Source organism: Macaca fascicularis, chromosome 7 (assembly GCF_037993035.2).
Source record: "Macaca fascicularis isolate 582-1 chromosome 7, T2T-MFA8v1.1".
NCBI classification, from domain to species: Eukaryota; Metazoa; Chordata; class Mammalia; order Primates; family Cercopithecidae; genus Macaca; species Macaca fascicularis.
In genome coordinates this window covers 45,754,442-45,761,508 of record NC_088381.1, presented here as the reverse complement: position 1 = coordinate 45,761,508, position 7,067 = coordinate 45,754,442, and the positions used below count along the sequence as shown (strand labels likewise).

At 47.4% G+C, this 7,067-nt stretch overlaps 1 long non-coding RNA gene across 5 annotated transcripts; it reads right to left on the bottom strand.

Annotated features, from left to right (window-relative positions):
* Positions 1–1,064: 1,064 nt before the first annotated feature.
* Positions 1,065–6,136, bottom strand: LOC141407384 (uncharacterized). 5 transcript variants are annotated; one of them, XR_012416267.1, is made up of 4 exons: positions 5,876–6,136; positions 4,237–4,392; positions 2,557–2,652; positions 1,065–1,489 (listed from the first exon to the last, which is right to left on the bottom strand). It is a non-coding gene; the product is annotated as an uncharacterized lncRNA (long non-coding RNA). The 5 variants fall into 5 exon arrangements; XR_012416265.1 differs by having other exon boundaries at positions 2,557–4,392; XR_012416263.1 differs by having other exon boundaries at positions 1,065–2,652.
* Between the last annotated feature and the right edge of the window lie 931 nt (positions 6,137–7,067).

The following is a 7,067-nucleotide window of genomic DNA, read 5'->3' as shown; positions in this document are numbered from 1 at the left end:
CTTTCTGGAGTTCCTCTTATTTTGATAGGAACTTGCTTCCTTGGCTAAAACAGAAATGGTGGCTTCTCTCTGTTCTCTCTGTGTATGAGTCTTATCTTCTCACAACATCAGGTAGCCCATTATTCACCTGAGATAAGGATAAAGCACTTGGGCTCAGGCAAAACCACTGCTTATACTTTATCTGTTGAGCAACAGATGGGGCCCTTGAAGACAAGCAGGAAGTAGAAGGACTCCCCCCTTTTTTTTTGAGACAGAGTTTCGCTCTTGTTGCCCAGGCTGGAGTGCAATGGTGCAACCTCAGCTCACTGCAACCTCTGCCTCCTAGTTCAAGTGATTCTCCTGCCTCAGCCTCCCAAGTAGCTGGGATTACAGGCATGCACCACCACACCCAGCTAATTTTGTATTTTTAGTAGAGATAGAGTTTCTCCATGTTTATCAGGCTGGTCTGGAACCCCCGACCTTAGGTGATCCACCTGCCTCAGCCTCCCAAAGTGCTGGGATTACAGGCGTGAGCCACCACCCCTGTCCAGGACTCCCTTTTTCTTGTTTGTTTGCTTTTTGAGATGGAGTCTCACTCTTGTCCCCCAGGTTGGAGTGCAATGGTGTGATCTCGGCTCACTGCAACCTCTGCCTCCCGGGTTCAGGTGATTCTCCTGCCTCAGCCTCCTGAGTAGCTGGGATTACAGGTGCCTGCCACCATGCCCGGCTAATTTTTGTATTTTTAGTAGAAACAGGGTTTCACCATGTTGGCCAGGCTGGTCTCGAACTCCTGACCTCAAGTGATCTGCCTGCCTCAGCCTCCCAAAGTGCTGAGATTATAGGCATGAGCCACCATGCCCAACCCAGGACTCCCTTTTGTCCTCTTGAGGCTGAGCTATCCTGGACAGAGGGTGACAAACCCACCCCAATTTGCCCATAACCTCCTCGTTTCAGCACTAAAAGTCCAAGTCCTAGGAAACCGCTGGTCCCAGGCAAGCCAAGGCAGTCAGTTCCCCTACTTGGACATCAGTGGTCCCTGTCTCACACTTTCATGGAAAGAGACCACCAAACAGGCTTTGTGTGAGCAACAAGGCTGTTTATTTCACCTGGGTGCAGGCAGGCTGAGTCCGAAAAGAGAATCAGCAACGGGTGGTGGGATTATCATTTGTTCTTATAGGTTTTGAGATAGGCGGTTAGGAGTTAGGAGCAATGTTTTGTGGACAGGGGATGGATCTCACAAAGTACATTCTCAAGGGTGGGGAGAATTACAAAGAACCTTCTTAAGGGTTGGGGAGATTACAAAGAACCTTCTTAAGGGTGGGGGAGATTAAAAAGTACATTGATCAGTTGGGGAGGGGCAGAAACGAATCACAATGGTGGAATGTCATCAGTTAAGGCTATTTTCACTTCCTTTGTGGCTCTTCAGTTGCTTCAGGCCATCTGGATGTATACATGCAGGTCACAGGAGATATGATGGCTTGTCTTGGGCTCAGAGACCTGACATTCCTGTCTTCTTATATTTAATTAAAAAAGCAAAACAAAATGGTGGTGAAGTGCTGAGGCGGTGAAAATTTTGGGGGATAGTATAGAGAGATAATGGGTGATGTTTCTCGGGGCTGCTTCAAGTGGGATTAGGGGTGGCATGGGAACCTAGAGTGGGAGAGATTCAACTGAAGAAAGATTTTGGGGTAAGGGGTGATATTGTGGGGTTGTTAGAAGGAGTACTTGTCGTATAGAATTATTGGTGATGGCCTGGATGCAGTTTTGTATGAATTGAGAAACTAAAAGGAAGACACAAGGTCCAAATAAGAGAAGGAGAAAAACAGGTATTAAAGGACTAAGAATTGGGAGGACCCAGGACATCCAATTAGAGAGTGCCCAAGGGGGTTCAGCATAATTATTTGCTTGGTTGGTGAGTTTTTGGGCTCTATCCTTGAGTTTTTTTATGTTGTCATATACCAGGCCAGACTGATTTAGGTAAAAACAGCACTCTTCATTTAAAAATATACAGAGTCCTCCTTTTTCAGCAGTGAGTAAATCCAGACCTCAGCAATTTTGGAGGAAAGAGAAATGCAAAGTCAGCAATTGTTTGTTAAAGAAGGATTAGAAATGGCTAGGAGAGTGAGTGAGATTGACAGTGTGGTGAAGCTAGCTGGGGAGAGGTAGAGGGTCGCATAAGAATGGGAATGAGAATAAGAGTGAGTATAAAAGTAAAGAGGAGGATTTCATCAGGGTGAAAGTATTGGAGTGTGTCCTGTTAGCAAAGATCATCTACCCACTCCAAGAGGGAGTCAAGAGTGGAGGATTGGGGATAGATATTCGTGATGGAAAGGAAATGAGAGGTTTTAAGTGGCAGGCTTGTAACCTACATAGAAGAGGTTATAAACAACAGAATAGAATGGGCCTGTGAGCCTGGAAGGAGATATTTTCCTTGGTCCAAGGACCATTTGCCTTGTGTGGGAAGAGATTAATAGGTGGAAGTTTCAGTGCGGGAGTAGGTGGGAGTGACCAGATGAGAAGGAGAAAAGTTGACCGTGAGGGACAGAAGTTGGAACTCTAAGTTGCTTCTTTAGCTACCTTATCAGCATAAGTGTTGCCCTGAGCGATGGGATCTGATGCCTTTTGGTGGCCCTTGCAGTGTATGACTCCATCTTCCTTTGGAAGTAAAGCAGCCTTGAGAAGAGTTTTTATTAAAGAGGATTAATGATGCAAGATCCTTGTGTAGTGAGGAAACCTATTTCAGCCCATATAACAGCATGGTGGTGCAGGATACAGAAGGCATATTTAGAGTCAGTATAAATATTGACACATAATTCATTTGCAAGAGTGAGGGCTCAAGTTAAGGCAATGAGTTCACCTTGCTGAGAGGTCGTGGAGAGGGGCAGAGCGGTAGCCTCAATGATAGATGTAGAAGATACTATAGCATAGCCTGCCTTTGCTGGTGTGTGGCAATTAGGCCTGGTGGAACTGCCATCAATTAACCAGGTATGAGCAGGGTGAGGAACAGGAAAGAAGGAAATATGGGGAAATGGAGTAAATGCCAAGTGTATCAGAGAGATGCAGTCGTGGGGGTCAGGTGTGGTATCAGGAATAATGTGGGAGGCCGGATTGAAGTCTGGGCCAGGAACAATGGTAACTGTGGGAGACTCAACAAAGAGTGATACTGCTGAAGGAGCTGGGGGGCAGAAAGTATATGCATCAAGTGTGAGGAGGAAAATAGATTTTGAAAGTTATGAGAACTGTAGAGAGTAAGTGGGGCATAGCTTGTGATTTTGAGGGCCTTTAAAAGTATTAAAGCAGCAGCAGCTGCCACACATAGACATAAGGGCTAGGCTAAAACAGTAAGGTCAAGTTGTTTGGACAGAAAGGTTTCAGGGCGTGGTCCTGGCTCTTGTGTAAGAATTCCGACCGCACAGCCCTGCACTTCAGCTGTGTGTAATGAAAAAGGTTGGGATGAGTTAGGGAGAGTTCATGTGGGAGCAGCTTTTAGGGCTGTTTTTTTAAGGAATGGAAAGGGGAGTGGAGAAAGGATTTAGGATTTATGGGGTCAGCTAGGTTTATCTAGAACAGAGTAAGAGGTTGTGGAGGGAGGTATTGAGGATAGGAGAGTACATGGGTTTGGCACAACGGGGTGAATAGGCAAGACAATTTGGTTGATAAGGCACAGATTCTGAACTAACCTGTGAGACTCGTCTGGTTTTTGGACAGGTAAAATGGGGGAATTGTAAGGAGAGTTTATAGGCTTTAAAAGGCCACACTGTAACAAGCGAGTGGTAACAGGCTTTAATCCTTTTAAAGCGTGCCATGGGATGGGATATTGGCATTAAGCAAGGTAAGGGAGATTAGGTTTTAATGGGATGCTAAGGGGTGCATCATCTGTCGCCAAGGAGGGAGTAGAGGTGTCCTATACTTGTGGATTAAAATGGGGAGATACAAAGAGAGGATGTGAAGGAGGCTTTGAACTGGGGGAAAAGGTGGCAATGAGGTGTGGCTGTATCCCAGGGATAGTCAGGGAAGCAGATAATTTGGTTAAAATATCTTGACCTAATAAGGGAGCTGGGAAGGTGGGGATAACTAAAAAGGAGTGCATAAAAGAATGTTGTCCAAGTTGGCACCAGAGTTGGAGAGTTTTAAGAGGTTTAGAAGCCTGGCCGTCAATACCCACAACAGTTATGGAGGCAAGGGAAACACGCCCTTGAAAAGAAGGTAATGTGGAGTGGGTAGCCTTCATATTGATTAAGAAGGGGGCAGACTTACCCTCCACTGTAAGAGTTACCCAAAGCATCTATGATGGTCCAGGAGGCTTCAGAGGCAATCGGGCAGCGTCAGTCTTCAGCCACTAAGCTGAGAAGATCTGGGAAGGAGTCAGTCAGAGCCTTGGGCCGGTTGGACAGTCCAATTTCCAGTGGGGTCCTGCAGAGATGGGACACAGCTTAGGAGGAATCCCAGGCTGCGAGCATTCCTTGGCCCAGTGGCCAGATTTCTGGCACTTAAAGCAAGATCCTGGGGGAGGAGGTCCTGAAGGAACACCTGACTGCTGTGGCTTAGGTGTTTTGAAGTTTTTGTGTGCTGGAGATATGGCTGGGGTTTCTCTCACAGCAGAGGCAAGTAATTGCAACTCTTCTCTATTATTGCACACCTTGAAGGCGAAGTTAATTAAGTCCTGTTGTGGGGTTTGACGTCCAGAATCTAATTTTTGGAGCTTTTTTTAATGTTGGGAGTGAGTTGGGTAATAAAAAGCATATTGAGAATAAGACAGCCTTTTGGCCCCTCTGGGTACAGAGTGGTAAAGAGTCTAAGGTTTGTTGCCAAACGGGCCATGGACTAGGCTGGGTTTTCATATTTGATGAAAAAGAGCCTAAACACTAACTGATTTGGGAGAGGTCGGATAAAGAAAAAGGAGGATTAACCTTAGCTATGCCTTCAGCTCCAGCCATCTTTCTAAGAGGAAATTCTTGGGCGGGTGGGGGAGAGCTAGTAACAGAATGAAACTGTAAACCAGACCAGGTAGGGGGAGGGGAGGTAATAGAAGGGTTACAGGGTGGGGGAGCAGAGGGACCTGGCTCAGCCTGGCAAGAAGCAGCTCTAGGGAGAAAGGGAGAGGTCAGATGAGTCTGTAGAAAAGGATTTAAAGGACTCAGAGCTTGGGGTGGAGACTGAAGGAACAGACCAGAGAGAAAGAAGACGAGTAGTACTGGGAGCAGAGACTAGGGAGGGACCAATGTGTAAAAGAATGCCTGGACGTCACGCATCTCAGACCATTTGCCCATTTTTCGACAAAAATTATCTAGATCTTGTAGGATAGACAAATCGAAAGTGCCATTCTGTGGTCACTTGGAACTACTGTCGAGTTTGTATTGGGGCCAAGCGGTATTGCAGAAGAAAATGAGGCATTTAAGTTTTAGGTCAGGTGTGAGTTGAAGAGGTTTTAAGTTCTTGAGAACACAGGCTAAGGGAGAAGGGGGAATGGAAGGTGGAAGGTTGCCCATAGTGAAGGAGGTAAGTTTAAAGAGAAAGGTAGAGACACGGAGAAGGAGGTTGGTGAGCAGCCCTGGGCTGCAATGTGGGTGAGCAGCCAAAGCAGGCATCCCCACAATTGACTTGCCACCAAGGGAATGTGGGTCAATGACCAAGGCCGGCATCCCCGTGGTGATCAGACACCAATGGAGCGTGGGTGAATAATCAGGCAGGCGTCCCCGCAGTGATTAAACACCAAGGGAAGGCTGCCGTGACCGGCGCTGGAGTTTTGGGTCCATGGATAAAATGTGTCTCCTTTGTCCCTACTAGAGAGGAAAAAGAACTGGAATTGGAAGGACAGGGAGATTGAAGGTTAGCGAGAGAGGAAGATTGAAGGGTAGCAAGAGAGGCTGGAGAAGAGAGTGAAAAGACCACTTACCCGATTTGAAATTGGTGAGATGTTGCTTGGGCTGGTTGGTCTGAGGACCCAAGTGTTTTGTTTAATTTAATTTAATTTAGGAGAGCTAAATAATTAAACAAGAGGCCAAAGTACGTAAGAAAGTGGCAGTCTTTCATTGCAAATACGCACACACTCTCGGGCGAGGTTCTCTGGTCCTCAGGTGTGGGGGGCCAGGGAAGTCACGCCGGTGCTCTCGGGTGAGGTTCTCCGGTCCACGAATGCGGGGGCCAAGGAAGTCACCCCGGCTCCTGCCGGGAGCGGACTTTTATGCATTGGTACTGGAAGGGGGAGGGCAGTGGGTGGGATAGGGGCGTGATAGGGGCGTCTCCGTAGGCGTGGCTGGGTAAGTTTCGTTCTCTTCAGATTGACATCACCTGGCGCATGCTCAGTTCTCCTGCACTTTCCCAGGCATGGGAAAGTTGGTGATGAAGAACCCGGAAGCAATCGGGACTGTGCCATCTTGTTCACCTTCCTCCATTTTGTCCCTTCTCCCTCACCCAAACACCAAGGTCGTAGGTGGATCTCTTCATGGAGTGAGGGCGAGGACAGGAGACTGGTCTCCCAAAAGAGTCCCTCTGACCTGGGTCTTCGGCATCAAATTTCTCACGAGCGTCTGTGTGAAGAGAGTCCACCAAACAGGCTTTGTGTGAGCAACAGGGCTGTTTATTTCACCCGGGTGTAAGCAGGCTGAGTCCGAAAAGAGAGTCAGCAAAGGGTGGTGGGATTATCATTCGTTCTTATAGGTTTGAGGATAAGCGGTGGAGTAGGAGCAATGTTTTGCAGATGGGGTGGATCTCACAAAGTACATTCTCAAGGGTGGGGAGAATTACAAAGAACCTTCTTAAGGGTGGGGAGATTACAAACTACATTGATCATCAGTTAGGGTGGGGCAGAAACAAATCACAATGGTGGAATGTCATTAGTTAAGGCTATTTTCACTTCCTTTGTGGATCTTCAGTTGCTTCAGGCCACCTGGATGCATATGTGCAGGTCACAGGGGATATGATGGCTTAGCTTGGGCTCAGAGGCCTGACAATCCCTGCTCCTCAAACACTTTCCCGGAGCTTGGAAGTGAAGTGGCAGGGAGCAGAGCTCTCCTGTGTGACCTGCCAGGGACCTCACTGAGGTATTGCACATGTGTGTCACTTGCAGCTTCCTGAGAAGCAGCTCT